The 17,640-nt window shown below is 35.1% G+C and overlaps 1 protein-coding gene and 1 pseudogene across 4 annotated transcripts in view; both read left to right on the forward strand.

Moving 5' to 3' along the window:
• Nucleotides 1–3,101: 3,101 nt before the first annotated feature.
• nuf (rab11 family-interacting protein nuf) overlaps nucleotides 3,102–17,640 on the forward strand; it is a 237,837-nt gene continuing 223,298 nt past the window's right edge. For all 4 annotated transcript variants that reach the window (XM_075307990.1, XM_075307991.1, XM_075307992.1 and 1 more), the window contains exon 1: nucleotides 3,102–4,189. The gene's annotated coding sequence lies outside the window, so the exon portion shown is untranslated. The remainder of the gene's footprint in view (nucleotides 4,190–17,640) is intronic.
• On the forward strand, nucleotides 12,725–13,960 carry LOC142235382 (uncharacterized; annotated as a pseudogene).

Raw genomic sequence — 17,640 nt, forward strand, 5'->3', positions numbered from 1 at the left:
TATTTTTCGATTTCGGTTTGTTACTACATTACTGCAGCAAAAAATCGATTTTTGATTACTTTCGTACGAGCAGATCAACACTTCAAGTAACAAACAGCTGAATTTATAACCCAAAATCAGTTGTTTCTATGCATTTCAGTCGGTCGATAGAGCTCGTTCGAAATACATCAATTTGGTGCTTTTGGAATCCACCTCTACCTTAAAAATTTTTTCAAAAAAGTTTAAATAATATCCCTGCCAGCATTTCAAATTTCCATTTCATCCTCATCGCTACCACAGACTCGTATGTGACACTACAACAATCGCCAAATTGGTGAACAATTTTCGACTTTCCAAATGGAACAGAGTCACAGTTTTTCAGATATTTTTAAAGACACACTGCCTCCATCAAGAATAAACACTGATAGATACTGGAGCATCAGTCGAATATAGCAGAATTTCAACTTATAAATCAACATTATTCCTTTTTTAAGGCATTATGTTCAATGTGTTTTTATACCCTAAACCACATATGGTCAGGGTATAATAAGTTTGATATGACAAAAAATGTGTCTGCCAGAAATATTGATTTTAGACCCCATAAAATATATACCGATCGACTCAGAATCACCTCCTGAGTCGATGTGTCCTTCCGTCCGTCTGTCCATGTATTTGTTGTTCACAGGATTCTGGCCGCAATTATTAACCGATTTTGATGAAATTTGGTACAGGGAGTTTTTTGGGCACAAGGACGAACGCTATTGAATTTGGAAGAAATCGGATCAAATTTAGATATAGCTCCCATATATATGTATCGCCCGATTTCAACAAATGGGGTCACGTTGCGCTTTTTTTCAAACGGATCATCACCAAATTTGGCAAAAGGTAATCTTCTTCATCGCCCTTCAAGTCTGTAAAATTTCATCCAAATCGGTTTAGATTTAGATATAGCTCTCATATATATGTATCGCCCGATTTTCCTAAATTTGGCCATAAAACCCTTATTTATCAACCGATCTTACTCAAAGTTGGCTAAATGTAATCTTCTATAGCACTAACTATATGTGCAAAAAATCATCGAAATCGGTTCAGATTGAGATATAGCTCCCATATATATATATAGCCCGATTTTCCCAAATTTGGTCATAGAACCCTTATTTATTAACCGATCTTACTCAAAGTTGACTCGATCCAGTCCTCTATAGTAGTAACTATATGTGCAAAATTTCATCGAAATAGGTTCAGATGTAGATATAGCTCCCATATATGTATCGCCCGATTTCGAAAAATAACCTTATGATTGACCATACAGGCCTCATTTTTTAACTGATCTTACTCAAATTTTGCACAAGGTAACCTTTTGTGGTATTAATCAAACCCGCAAAATATTATGCAAATTGGTTCAGATTTAGATATAACTTCCATATATATACATCGCTCGATTTTCCCAAATTTGGCCATAGTACTCTTATTTATTAACCAATGTTACTCAAACTTGAAATTTTGATGTACTAGCCGATCGTATTTATACGTACTTGTAGCTCTTACATAAGAATATTGCTCAATTTTTACAAATTTGGATTTATTACCCACACTAATTAAACGATTTTTCCCTTTTGTTAATAATGGGCTCAATATTAGTGGCATAATAATTTCGTAGGTGCAATATCAACTACTACCAGTGGTGCTAAAAGTAGGGGAAATTCCCTTTATGTAGGGTTTTTCTAATATTTAGCGTCTTGTAGGGACGTAGGGCCACTCAACACAATTTGTAATAATTTTTACATTTTGGTGGCTCTAGAGGAGGAAATTAGAAGCCGGGCAAGGCTTGATCTTTACCACTCGTGCCATAAAAAAAAATTTTGAAGATTACCACAAATCTACCAAACAAATATTTCTATAGAAATTTTTGTCAAAACTTTATTCCTGTAGAAAATTTTGTCAACATTTTATTTCTATAGAAAATTTTATCAAAATATAATTTCTATAAAAAATTTTCTCAAAATTTTATTTCGATGGAATTTTTTCTCAAAATTTTATTTCTATAGAATTTGTTGTCAAAATTGTATTTCTATAGAAAATTTCTAACAAAAATTTGTTTATAGAAACTTTTTCCAAAATTTTATCTTTATAGAGATTTAACAAAAAAAAATACTATTTTGGGTAGAATTCTATCAACTGTGGCAACCGTGGTTGTAATACAAACAGAGAGAATAAAAAGCAAGAGGACGAAACTGTGAAGTGAAACTGCGTCAGTAGGTGGCAGTAATGAGGAAAATTTCTCTAATATCATGCAGTTTTTGTCTGCGCTTCTCTCAAATATCATACAGTTTGCGTCGGCATCACCCAGTTCTGTTCTCTGCCGGCCTTATGAAACGTAAGAAAAATAGGATTTAGAACCTACTTTGTAGTAAAAAATGTTCTTTTATATAAATCTTTTCATTCTATTAAATTTTTTGGCAGACAATTTGAAATAATAACTGCCGATGCCTTTATAAACAATTTATTAAAACAGCGCTTCGACCGCAACGCAAATTTCTATTTTTTAGTCTTTAAAAGTAGTTCGTGCGTGAGTACTGGTTTTCATTTCGTGAATGTGCGTGAGTGGGATTGGCTACCAAACGTATTGTGTGTGAGCGTGCGTGAATAAATATTTGGCTTCGTGAATGTGCGTGAGTGTGAGTGAAATTTCACTCACGCGCACACCTCTATTTTAAATAACTATGTAATGCTTAGATTCTTTTCAGAAGTTAAATTCAATAATTAATTGTGCTCTGTATTCTATACAAATTCTAATGAACATTGCTAGTTTCTTCCAGTCTACGACTAATCCCTTTAGAATGTTAATAAGAAAGTTTTCTGGAACTGTAATATCTTGAAGAAAACATCTGTCTGAATCCTCTCGGTGTATATTACCGAACTCATTATAATTTTAAATAAAATAAATGATTTAGCTCTTACAACTTTAAATAGCTAAATGATTTTAGCATTTTTGTTTTGTGTTTTACCGGTGCGCAAAGAATGGTAACACTGCTCTTCAATTTATTTTCTCTCTCTCTCTCTCACAATACATCCTCTCTATTTATGCGTTTACGTTTTTTCGAACAGTTTGGTATCGAACGTTCATAGCATGACATCGTGAGTGCAATTGTAACGGATGCTTTGGTCGGCCGTGTGTTTTGGGGTGAATAAAATTTTTTTTAACGAAAAATACCGATTCTTTCAAATAGTGTTTGTGTGGAAAATCAAACCTTTATAAGTTTACTTGATTTCAAATATAATTTTTATGCTAATAACAGCCACTAATTAGTTAATGTACAACAGCAAAACCTAATTGCAACAAAATCACAAACAACGTTACCAAGATACCTACCTTCCTTGCATTGTGGGCCGGTGGTGAAAAGTAAGAAAACAATAAGAAAAGAAAAAAAACAACTACAAAACTTTCTCAACCTCATGTAGAGGAGAATACAGGAGAAGAACAAACTACCTGTTTCCATCCATTATAAATCTACAACAATAACAACAACAGCTACGTGCAAACAAAGTAGGGGGAGAAAATAAATTAAACAATTTTTTTTTGGATTCCCAAACAAAACGAGTATATGTACAAATGTGTTTCTCGTAAAATTTTCTTTTATTATACCAAACAAAAACAACAACATAAATAAAATAATAAAAGTCAACATCTCGGATCCGTCTTTTATGTCGTTTCGTATATCTAACTAATAGTGTTTGAGAGCGTGAGCGTGTGTGTGTGTGTGTAAGTTATTCTCAGTTAACATCATTATTATCATAATATTCACCTTGTTGCTGCGTTAAAAGGTTTTGTGATTTATATAGAGAAATATCTAAATAGAATATTTTCCCCTCTAAAATATTAGTGTAAAACACCTGTTACCTACCCTAATACAAGTGCAACAACAACACATTCACAACAATTCTACCAAGTGTTTATTTTGTGTGACAAAAAAGTCGTCGTGTAAAGAAAAAGTGGTTGTTAACATTTCAGTCTATAACAAATACACAACAACAAGATCACATTGCTGTCTGCTGCCTGCTGTGAGTGTGTGTGATTGTTTCTCTCACCTCAGTTATTTTGTTTTAATCGTCATCGTGAATTACGATCATTGTACTTGTTGAACGAGCAGCCACTGCGAAGAAGGTTGCCACATCATTGTATTGTTCAAGGAAGCCTACAACAATAACGGTAAGATTGCTATGATTAAGAGTAAACAGAGTACTAGCCGGCCGATTGTAAACCCGGTTAATTACTTTGCCAAAGGTTGAAATGCGCGCAGGGTATTATAGTACGCATTCGTAACAACAAATACAAGTGCTTTCCGATTCTATATCTAGATCAATGACAATGGGTTAGGAAAAATTGGAATAGAGGCCGGATTATTTCTTACACTCTCACAAAGTTTACTTGGATTCCATGCCAAAGATGCGGCTTTTTATACCCTTCACCACTACTCTGGTACAGGGTATAATAAGTTTGTGCATTTGTATGTAACGCCAAGAAATAATTGTCATAGACCCATCTTTTAGTATACCGATCGGCTTAGAATTAAATTCTGAGTCGATTTAGCGATGTCCGTCTGTCTGTCTGTCCGTCCGTCCGCCCGTCTGTCTGTATATGTAATCTTGTGCACAAAGTACAGGTCGCAGTTTAAGTGCGATCGTCTTCAAATTTGACATAGCGTCTTTCTTCGGGTAGAAGATAATCGCTATTGATTGAAAATCGGTTCAGATTTAGATATAGCTGCCATATATAGTTATCACCGATTTGATCATAATTCACGTATTTATGAACCGACGTTCTTCAAATTTTGTACATCTGAATGTTTTGTCAGTCCCGTAAAAACTGCCAAATATCAGCTAAATCGGTTCAGATTTAGATATAGCTCCCATATATATCTTTCGTCCGATTTGGACTTATATGGCCCCAAAAGCGAGAGTTTTGCCCTGATTTGCTTCAAATTGTGCATAACGAGTACGTTTAATAGTATCGTTAATTGTGCCAAATTTAGTTGAAATCGGTTCAGATTTAGATATAGCTCCCCTATATATCTTTCGTCCGATTTTGACTATATGGCTTCAAAAGCCAGACTTTTGCCCTGATTTGATTAAAATTTTGTACAAGGAGTACGTTTAATAGTATCGTAATTGTGTCAACTTTTGTTGAAATCGGTTCAGATTTAGATATAGCTCCCATATATATCTTTCGACCGATTTGGACTTATATGGTCCCAAAAGCCGGAGTTTTGCCCTGATTTGCTTCAAATTTTGCACAACAAGTACGTTTAATTGTATCTTTAAGTGTGCCTAATTTGGTTAAAATCGGTTCCGATTAAGATATAGCTCCCATATATATCTTTCTGGCTCAAAAGCCAGAGTTTTGCTCTGAGTTGCTTGAAATTTTGCACAAGGAGTACGTTTTATAGTATCGTTAATTGTGCAAAATTTAGTTGAAGTCGGTACAGATTTAGATATAGCTCCCATATATATCATTCGCCCGATTTGGACTAATATGCCCACAGAGGGAAAAGTGCTACTCTGATTTACGTGAAATTTTGCAGAGGGAGTAGAATTGAACTTGAAACTTTGCACAGGCAGTAGAATTAAGGTTCTGCATATGCGTGTTTATTTTGGTTGAAATCGGTTCAGATTTTGATATAGCTCCCATATATATCTTTCGCCCGATTTTCCATCATATGACCACAGAGGTCAAAGTTGTTATCCGATTTACGTGAAATTGCGCAGGGAGTAGATTCAACATAGTAACTATGCATGTGAAATTTGATTGCAATCGGTTCAGATTTCGATATAGATTCCATATATATGTTTTTCCTATTTAGACAAAACTGGCCGAAATACCTACATTTTCCTTATCAAATCGCCGCTGCTAAGTCGAAAACTTATCAAAATGACTCAAATTTTCCTATTACTCTATTACACATCTATCGACCGATAAATCATAAATACACTTTGCGAAGTTGCCACAAAATTGGTTCATATTTAAATGTTTCTTATATTTTTTACTAACATTGTGTTCCACCTCAGCGCATTAGCCGACTTAAATGTAAAATCTATAAGTATTGCAGAACTCTGTACCGATCTGCTCAGATATACAGAATATATGTGTATGGATTCATATAGCATCCAACACATTGGACGGATTTGATATGGTATCGAAAATGTGGACTTACAAAGTGGTGAAGGGTATAATATAGTCGGCCCCGCCCGACTTTAGACTTTCCTTACTTGTTTTAAATGAAGACATTTTTAGGGACCTATCTAGCATTAAATCAATAAAATTAAAATTAGTATAAAAATGTTATTTATATATGTATATTTGTGATACATAAAAAGCTGTTCTCGTAAAAATAAATGATAATAAAAAAATCTTAATTCCAAAACATCTTCAAGCCAAAATCTTTGCAAATTCGTCAAAACAAGCCTACACCCAAAGAAATTTGTTAGTAGGGGCAGCAGAAAAGTCTGCCAAAACAGCACAAAGTCTGCTGAAAAAGGGACAGCAGTCATTGTTTGCTGAAATAGCAAACATTTCCTGCTATTCTTGAATTTCCTGCTCGATTACACTAAAACATGTTTTATTTTGGCTAAAACAAATAAAAATGTCAACTTAGGAGCTATCCTAAGATAATTAACACAATATTTTATGAATATCTATAGTATTTGACTAAAAATCCGAATATTTATCGAATTGAGGCATAAAATGTTTGCTGATCGTATTTAGGAGCTTGTAAGTATATTACAGTGCAAAAACTACTTTTGGTTCTTAAATAGGCTTTGGGGAAAATGTTATAACCTAAAACTTTTATAAATTGTTGTTCATTACGCTCTGAAGTACAAAAATATAACAGCAGATATCGACTGCTGTTTTTAGCAGACTTTTTTCTATGAGTGTATATTTGAAACATTTTTCGTAAATCTAAAGGTTCAATATATCAGTTAATTTAAAGGCGATTTCTGTAAAACAAAAATGCCTTACTTGGAGGACATGCGACTTTAATTGGGGGCGAAAATTTCCAAGATTTGTTTGTTAAATTTAATGAAAAAATTTTAATGAAAAGTTTATATTTTTTTTATTAAACTTTCAATAATTTAAAGAAAAGTGTCCCTAATATTGTGTAACTTGCCTGTCCTAAAATTTAGGTTGCGTAATAAACAGTATAGATGAAAATTACTTCTGTCTCCCTTCACTTTCCTGGAATGTATGCTATGCTTGTGCATATTTGAATTTTCATAATTAAAAATGTTCTAAAACATGAATAGAACTTTCAAAACATAGCAATTAGCAAAACTTTCAAACATCAAATAAAACAATTATCGCAACATAACCTACGCCAAAGATTATAGATTTGAGGAAGAGAGGAAATTGGCTTGCATCATACCAAATGTTGCATTTACCAGATTAGTTTAATACATGTTTGTAATCTTTTAGTTGTTTTTCGTTTTTCGTTTTTATTTTTTAAATGAAAAATTTAATTTTCTTAATGAAACAATGTTAAATTTTATGCAACAACAAAAGAAAAAAATACATTTTCCCCTTTATGGAAATTTATATCGTGCACTTAATTTCTTTTTATTTGCATTTTAATGCTATGTCAATACTTGTCGTATACGCGTTTGGTTCGAGTATTAAACTAATCTGGTAAATGGTTCGATCTCCTCAGTAGCTAATTTCCTAGTAAATTCCGCTAGTGACAAATTGAGTGAAGTAGATTTTGGAAAAAAGTGGAGTAGATTGAATAAAATTGAAGTAGCATACATTTTTGAAAACAAACAATAGAATTCATTTTATTATACCCTCCACCATAGGATGGGGGGTATATTAACTTTGTCATTCCGTTTGTAACACATCGAAATATTGCTCTAAGACCCCATAAAGTATATATATTCTGGGTCGTGGTGAAATTCTGAGTCGATCTGAGCATGTCCGTCTGTCCGTCCGTCTGTTGAAAAACGCTAACTTCCGAACGAAAGAAGCTATTGACTTGAAACTTGGCACAAGTAGTTGTTATTGATGTAGGTCGGATGGTATTGCAAATGGGCCATATCGGTCCACTTTTACGTATAGCCCACATAGAAACGGATCCCCAAATTTGGCTTGCGGGGACTCTAAGAGAAGCAAATTTCATACGATCCAGTTGAAATTTGGTACATGGCTTCAGCATATGATCTCTACACGCAAAAAAATAATTCTTTCCTCCCAAACGAAATTTTAGACAAACAAAGTTCGTTTCTCATTTGCTTTTCGCTGTAAGGAAGTGTATTTGGAAGAAAAGTATATACTTTTTGTGATAAACGTTTATTCTTTTCCAGGATGTAAAAACAATTTCATAAAGACTAACTCACAAAAAAAATTTTTCTGGCTAATTGCATTTTCCCTCACATCTTTCTCACTTCCACGAAGATTTTTAGTTCTTAGCACCTTTTTCTGTAATACAAACAATGTAGAAGAAATTATACGATTTTATAAATTTTTAAAATTTTTTTACCTTTCGCCTGGACGGAGAATCGAACCGCGGACCATGTAATTTGTAAGCCAACACACTAACCACTGAGCTATGTACCTGTTATGGTCATCAAGAGATAAACATCCATAGAAGTTATATTTATATAGCATAGCTTGCGGCGCCCACGAACCGAATAAACAAAGTTTATTTAACAGAAACAAACATTTAGTTTGGCACCGTGGAGCAGTGGTTGCTACGTCTGACTCTCATGCCAAGGGTCGTGGGTTCGATCCCTGCTTCGACCAAAGTTTTTTTTTTTTTTACATACATTCTACATATGTTCGGAAGATTCCGAAAAAAATGTTCAACATTGCATTGTACTATATTAAATTTTGAACTGTAAAATGTGTTTTATTAAATACCAAAAGTCAGAAAAGAAGAGTGTTTGATATAAACGAAATGGACTCTGTTGTTGTTTCAAAAATAACTTTTTTTATTGAAAAAATAAAAACTTTGTAACAAACGAATTTTTTTGGTCATAAAAGTTTAAAATTTTCGAAGCAATTCAAAAAACTTTAACAAAAGAAAAACGTTTTCGGTACACGTTTTCCAAACGTTTTTTTTCTTTGCGTGTAACAACCATGCAAAAATTGGTCCACATCAGTCCATAATTATATATAGCCCCCATATTAACTGATCCCCCGATTTGGCTTGCGGAGCCTCTAAGAGAACCAAATTTCATCCGATCTGGCTGAAATGTGGTACATGGTGTAAGTATGCAAAAACAACTATGCAAAAATTGGTCCACATCGGTTAATAATTCAATGATTAAAACCGCTATGTTCATCGTAATTAAAGGAATAGGAAAAACAATTAGGTAATATGGGGAAAAATTTAAAAATTTGAAGCAGAACAAAAAGTGAAGCAGATTTTTGAAAGAAGGAGTGACGAAGTAAATTTTGTGAAAATGGAGCAAAATACTTCGATTGAAGTAGTAGCGGCAGCACTGTTGTAGAACCTGTGCGCATGTTCTATAGTGCTTGCAACCATCATTGTACATTTATGCTGTGCTTGCAACTTATGTTTGCTGGTTTTGGTTGTGAAAGAAAAAAGTATATACAGCAGTAAGTTCGGCCAGGCCGAATCTTAAATACACAGAAAAAAATATCACCAAATTATTTCCAGTTAAAAAGTTAATTGAAGTTGAAAATTTTTTCAATTAATAAATTAATTGATACAATTAACTTTTTAATCATGATAGAAACATTAAGTTAATTAAGTCAATGATTGAAATTTTAAAATTTTTAATTAAAAAATTAATTGATACAATTAACTTTTTAATCAAATTCGGAAGACTAAGTCAGTTAAAAAAGTGATGAACATTTTTTTTAAATTTTTAATTAAAATTTTTTTTCAAACAATCAATTGTTAATCCATATAAAAATTCTAAGCCAATTCAAAATGTAATTGAAAGTAGTTACCTTTTTTAATTAATAAATTGAGTTTTGCAATCAACAACAATTAAATTTTTAATTGAATCAATTAAAAAATTAATTGAAATTTTGTAATGAAATCAATTAATTTTTTAATCAAGAATTTTTTCTATGCCCAATTAAAACTCTGGTTGATACTATCATTTTCGTGATTGAAGACATTTCAATTAAAAAATTAATTGGATCAATTAATTTCGTGATTGAATCAGAAAAAAATTTTTTTGTGTGTACCCACCGCCATGAATCAAATATAACAGTTACCTTTGAAAATTCTTCGTCGTAGCGTGTTATTCGATAATATACAGCGGGTTACTTGATAATGTATAGAATATATAGAAATGATTCAATAACGCCTTGATTTGAAATCTAAAACCTATAGATTTGGAAATTTTACTTTCAGTTTCAAGCAACTTTCATGATCAGTGTGCTTTCTATATCCTCAAGAAGTGAAATCGTTCTATACTGGGGCCTTACCAAATGGAGCGATAAAAACTAAATCCTTTACAATTTCAGGCAAATCGGATAAAAACTACGGGTTATATAAACCCAAGGAGTTAAATCAGGAAATCAGTCTATATGGGTGCTATGCCAAAAATATGCACCGTTACACAAAATTCAGCACACCTAGTTGTGTTTCTGAAAAACCTACAGAATTTAGACCCCAAATCGGAGGGCTGGTTTATAAGGGGGATATATCAAAATCTATACCGATACACAATTTATTCGGAACACCTATTTATGGTCCTCAAAAACCTTGAGATTCGAATTGAATAAAAACTGCGGCTTTTAGAAGTTCAAGAAGTAAAATCGGGATATCGGGCTATATGGGGGCTACAAGAGCCACCGTGGTCCAATGGTTAGCATGCCCGCCTTGCATACACAAGGTCGTGGGTTCGATTCTTGCTTCGACCGAACACCAAAAGTTGTTCAGCGGTGGATTATCCCACCTCATTAATGCTGGTGACATTTCTGAGTGTTTTAAAGCTCCTCTAAGTGGTTTCACCGCAATGTGATGAGCTTGAGCTTAACATGGAATCGGGCAGCACTCAGTGATAAGAGAGAAGTTCACCAATGTGGTATCACAATGGACGGAATAGTCTAAGTGAGCCTGATACATCGGGCTGCCACCTAACCTAACCTGGGGGCTATAGCAAACCATAGACCGATACGCACCGTATTCGGCACACCTGTTTGTGGTCCTAACATACCTTTAGATTTCTAATTTCAGAAAAATCGGATTGAAAATACGGTTTCTAGAAGCCCAAGAAGTAAAATCAGGAGATCGCTCTATATGGGAGCTATACCAAAACATGGACCGATAGGCACCATTTTCGGCAGACTTATTTATGGTCCTAAAATACCTCTAGGTTTCCAATTTCAGGCAAATCGAGTAGAAAATACGGTTTCTAGAAGCCCAAGACCCCTAATCGGAGGATTGGTTTATATGGGGGCTATACCTAAACATGGACCGATACACCTCATTTTCGACACACTTATTTTTGGTCCTAACATATCTATAGATTTCTAATTTCAGGGAAGTCGGATTGAAAATACGGTTTCTAGAAGCCCTAGAAGTACAATTGGAAGATCGGTCTATATGGGGCTATACCAAAACATAGACCGATAGGCACCATTTTCGGCACACTTATTTATGGTCATAAAATACTTCTAGGTTTCCAATTTCAGTCAAATCGAATAGAAAATCGGGGGGTTGGTTTATACGGGGGCTATACTAAAACATGGACCGATATAGCCCATCTTCGAACTTGACCTGCTTGGAGACAAAAAATGAGTTTGCGCAAAAATTAAGCAAGATAGCTTTATTATTGAAGGCTGTAGCGTCATTACAACAGACATCCAGACAGACGGACATTGTTATATCGTATGTTTCTCCCTGATCAAGAATATATACACTTTATATAGTCGGAAATCGATATTTCGATGTGTTACAAACGGAATGACAAACTACCATTCTATGGTGGTGGGTATAAAAAAGCAAAAGTGCATCATAGGTTAGGTTAGGTTAGGTTAAAGTGGCAGCCTGATCAAGTTTCAGGCTCACTTAGACTATTCAGTCTATTGTGATACCACATTTAACTAAAAGTACCTATTACATATGGGAACTTCTAGTTTTAACCACTGAACCTTCTCTATTATTTTCTTTTGTTGAACCAACCAGATTGTTCCAAAAACATTAACAGACTGCTTAAGTTAACGTTTTCTAGGTCCGCCAGTAATCTAAAGCTTACGCCTTACACAAAATGCAGGACACTCACACAAGAGGTGTTTAATTGATTCCTTTTCCTCCGCATCATGACAGCTCATACCGTAGTCATTATACTTCGCACCAAGAGTTTTTGCAAATTCGCCTATCAGGCATCAGGTGCATCATGGTATAGCTCAGTATTAGCGATGATATGTGGCACAGTTTACATACCCAAAACGTACCTTTTGGTAACGAAAGTTACTTATTTGAACCGATTTAGTTTGTACCATTTTAACTATGCCATTTCCTTTTAGCATATGAAGTAGAACCAAAATATTTGGCTTTCAGTCGTTTAGGGTTAAAAAGGTACAAAAATATGTAATTAGAAAAGTTTAGTGTCTCATATCTACCTCAAATTCAGAACTTTCTTACTTATTTATGATTATTTTATGATTCATACTCGTATATCGCATTAGCCTTGGGGATATTTCAAATTGTTTCCAACAAACACTGTTTATTAATTTCTTGTCAAAGGTCAATGATATATCAAGTACCGCAAATAGCTTATCTAAATAGGAGTATTCAAGATTTCAATGGTGGTGGGTGGCATGTCAATAAAAATTAAATTCAAACGAAAAGTAATGACATAGGCCAAAGTCTTTGGGAATTTGAAATTTTTAATCATTTCTGGAGAAAAAATGTCAAAATTGATATCGTCTATGAATGGAACTTCAAGATAAAGATTCACTCTTCTTAATAAGATATAGAGTAGGTGTCAGCAAACAGTTTAGTTATCTAAGAACCCTTAGCGAATCGGCAGGTTTTGGGAAAAAATACGCTTGAAAATGTCTACAGCTTGGATCAAAATCTTTTCCCTGGTATTGTTGTGCAAATGGGCTAAAGCAGATCGCATTGCAGAATGTCTTAATAAAGAAAATATGTATATATCCAGTGAGGAGAGTTGTTCACGTTATATATTTTGCTATGGTGATGATTCATTTGAGGGTGATTGTGATGATGATGCTCCATATTTTTCGGAAGTGGATCAAACATGTGATTCAGATCCTGCCGTTTGTAAATCAGCCATATCCGATGGAGATATTGTAGAAGAACCCAACATTCCACCAAATATGCCAGAAGAGAATCCTCCTAGTTCTTCAGTACAACCATCAGAGGTTCCATCCTCAAGTATGGCTTCCCCAACGGTACCATCTGTGCCACTCCAGAATACAACATCTCCCATCATAACACCATCTTCAACATTAGCTCCCACTTTTTCGTCAACTATGTCATCATCATCATCAACAGTAATCTCAACTACAGAAACAAGTGTTGTTGAAACATGCCCGCCCCAAGATGATCCTTCGCAAATCATATTCCTCTTAGATTCGAAATCATGTTCGGATTATTATATGTGTTATCATGGTCAACCATTGGCCATGCATTGTGCTCCTCATTTGCATTTTGATATTAAATCTTCAAAATGTGATTATCCAGAAAATGTGAAATGTCGGGTTAGCTTGGAAAACACATAATTCCATTCCATATGATTGATTAACCTTTGTTCCCTTTACTCCCCATAGCTGGATTCTGCTTCACCCCGGGAAAAATGTCAATCCCATACTGTGGATGTATATCCTCATCCCTTGAATTGTAATTACTATTATATGTGTAAATATGGTTATCTCATGATTATGCAGTGTCCTCCAAATATGGATTGGGATTATACGATAAATGCTTGTGTTGTGCGTGGTAAAGCAAAGTGTTCTACAGCCTTAGAGAATAGGAGACATTGAAATTTGTATATAATTTAAAATTACATAATTGAAGAATGAAGAAATTCTAAGAATAACATAGTTGCAGTTTCTTAATCATTACTTTTAAAGAACATCCAAAAATGTTTTTGGTAAAGTCATTCACATTTATTTATGTTTTGAAGGGTATGTTTAAGTTGTTAAGTGTATCATAAGAAATAAAAAGATTACAGCCATGGGGACATGTAAGTATTTTTCACTTCCTGGGAAGGTCTTTTGATTTAATGACACAAAAGGCTTAATGCGAAATAAAGATGGAAACACGGAAATAAATTCAGCTGAAAATCACTTGGATAGTACACTTCAACATTGGAGCTTTTTTGGCACCAAAAAACCCAATGTGGCAGTTGCCATAGGGGATATACTTATTGCTCTCGTCCAGAAAAGTCTGATTCAGAAACCACTTTCTATAAATGGCTAAGAGTTTGGGTCCTCCGATAATCGTCATTTGTCCCACTGAGCCAGAAGTTGCAATGAGGGATACATCGGATGAAGATAGCTCTCGACAAGCAGAATCTAAATTCAATCAATTTGTTGGCTACAAAAATATAACCGATTGTGTGCACTTAAAGCGAACACATAAAAACATGCATTTCTATTTTGCCACGAAGAATATTTGTTTGCTAGAAAAGACCAATTGGCAAAGGCTCTTAATCACACATGTCAGATTTTGGTTGACACAAATAATCGACATAAGGAGAAGTAAATTTCAGACAATCCATCGATTGAGTCGCTCTTATCATTGACGTTTTCCAACGAAATGAGGTTTCGGGATGGAAACAGGTGGACACCTCGTTCTTTACAGAATATTTCTGCTTGCATTTAGGTGCTCATGGTTCTATTTGTAGTTTGGTGTTCATTTTTTTTAAAACGCTAAGGAATTCGTTCCTGGAAATGAAATACATATGACTTTCGGGCCCACTGTTCCCTCATAGAGTTCTTAGGATCTACAGTTTCTCCACTATAATCTTCCAACATATTTTTCCCACACTGAGGCCGTGGAATCTACAGTTCCCACACTGAGATTTTCGGATACGACTCCCTTTCTGCGATAGTTGTTCGAATTTCCAGTTACTCCACAGAGATCTTCGGATTAATAGTTCCCTCACTGAGATCCTTGGATCTCCAGTTCCCCCACTACGGTATTCTAATCTACTTTTCCACAATAATACCGTGGGATCTAGAGTTTCAATTACAATTATATTTTTCCTGCTGTATTAGGATCTACAGTGCTTCTATTGGCAAATTTAGATTTACAGTTTCTCTACAAAGATTTTCGAAACTACAGTTTGCAAGCTGCGATCTTCCCACTTACAGAGTGCCTAAAAAGATCTTCCATTTTGCTCACTGAGATCTTCGGATCCACAGTTCGCACACTGAGATCTTCTGATATACAGTTCACCGACAGCGGTCTTCCAACCTACTATTCCCACACTGAGACCGTGAGATCTGCGATCCTCACTCTGAGCTCTTCGGATCTTACGTTCATACACTAAGATCTTAGCATCTACAGCCCCCTACTGCAAGATTTGGATCTACAGTTCTCCGACAAATATATTAAAATGTACATTTCCGCTACTTTGATCTTCCCACTTAGAGAGTCCCTACTAGGATCTTCTATTTCGCTCATTGAGAACTTCGGATCCACAGTTCCCACACTGAGATCTTACAACCTACTATTCCGATCCCATGGGAGCCAACGTGGTGCAATGGTTAGCAGGCCCGCCTTGCATACGCAAGGTCGTGGATTCGATTGCTGTTTCGACGGAACACCAAAAATTTTTTCAGCGGAATCGCGAAGCACTCAGTTATAAGAAGTTCACCACTGTGGTATCACAATGGAGTGAATAGTCTAAGTGAGCCTGGTACATCGGGCTGCTACCTAACCTACTAGAGGTCTGCATCGAATAACTTTTCACTACATGTATGCAATTCGCTGTCGAATATATTACATACACTGTTTTTCTCTCAGAGCGCAAGTAGAGAAGTGAAGAGAACACTTGCTTGTCAAATACCACCAAGTACTTATCCGAAACAATATGTGTTCCTAAAACAAGTATATACAGCACTAAGTTCGGCCGGGCCGAATCTTAAATACCCACCACCATGAACCAAATATTAGGGTTTCCTTTGAAATTTCGGGAGGGCTTGAGGACTTGAGGACACTTCCCGAAGATAAATTTAAAGATTTCACCTATGAGGACTATATCAGATTCTGGATTTATAAGAACTATTTTTGTTTGAGTTTTAGAGGAATCATTAACATCTCTTGTAAATGTGCCAGAAAATTATAAAATAACGTCTTGATTTGAAATCTTAAATCTGTAGAAGTAAAATCTGGAAATTTTACATTGAGTTTCAAGCAATTTTCATGATCAGTGCGCCCTCTACACCCTCAAGAAGTGAAGTCGGTCTATATGGAGGCATTACCAAATGGACCGATAAAAACTGAATCGGATACACGTTTTTGTGAGCCTAAAATACCAGAATATTTACAATTTCAGGCAAATCAGATAAAAACTACGGTTTCTAGAAATCCAAGGAGTTAAATCGGCAGATCGTTCTTATGGGGGCTATACTAAAATATGGACCGATACTCACCGTTTTTGGCACACCTCTTTATGACCAGAAAATACCTCTAGATTTCCAATTTCAGGCAAATAGGATAAAAACTTCGGATTCCAGAAACCCAAGAAGTAAAATCGGGAAATCGGTCTATATGGGGGCTATACCAAAATATTGACCGATACTCACCATTTTCGGCAAACCTCTTTGTGTCCTAAAATACCTCTAGATTTCCAATTTCAGACAATTTGGATAAAAACTACGGTTTCTATAAGCCCAAGACCCCAAATCGGGAGGTCGTTTTATATGGGGACCATACCAAAACATGGACCGATACTCACAATTTGTGGCACACGTATTTGGGGTCTTACAATACCTCTAGATTTCCAATTTCAGGTAAATTGAATAAAAACTGCGGTTTCTATAAGCCCAAGAAGTAAAATCGGGAGATCGGTCTTTATGGGGGCTATACCAAAATATGGACCGATACTCACAATTTTTGGCACACGTATTTGTGGTCCTACAATACCTCTAGGTTTCCAATTTCAGGTAAATTGAATAAAAACTGCGGTTTCTATAAGCCCAAGAAGTAAAATCGGGAGATCGGTCTATATGGGGGCTATACCAAACTATGGACCGATACTCACCATTTTTGGCACACCTCTTTATGATCATAAAATACCTCTAGATTTCAAATTTCAGGCAAATTGGATAAAAACTTCGATTTCTATAAGCCCAAGACCCCAAATCGGGAGGTCGGTTTATATGGGGACTATATCAAAACCTGGACCGATATAGCCCATCTTCGAACTTGACCTGCCTGTAGACAAAAGACGAGTTTGTGCAAAAATTCAGCACGATTGCTTCATTATTGAAGACTGTAGCGTGATTACAACAGACAGACAGACAGACAGACGGACATCGTTATATCGTCTTAGAATTTCTCCCTGATCAAGAATATATATACTTTATATAGTCGGAAATCGATATTTCGATGTGTTACAAACGGAATGACAAACTTATTATACCCCCGTCACCATTTTATGGTGGTGGGTATAAAAAGGAACAATCAAAATGTAAGTACTTGAGAAAAAAGT

Source organism: Haematobia irritans, chromosome 4, assembly GCF_050003625.1.
Source record: "Haematobia irritans isolate KBUSLIRL chromosome 4, ASM5000362v1, whole genome shotgun sequence".
In the NCBI taxonomy this organism is placed as follows: domain Eukaryota; kingdom Metazoa; phylum Arthropoda; class Insecta; order Diptera; family Muscidae; genus Haematobia; species Haematobia irritans.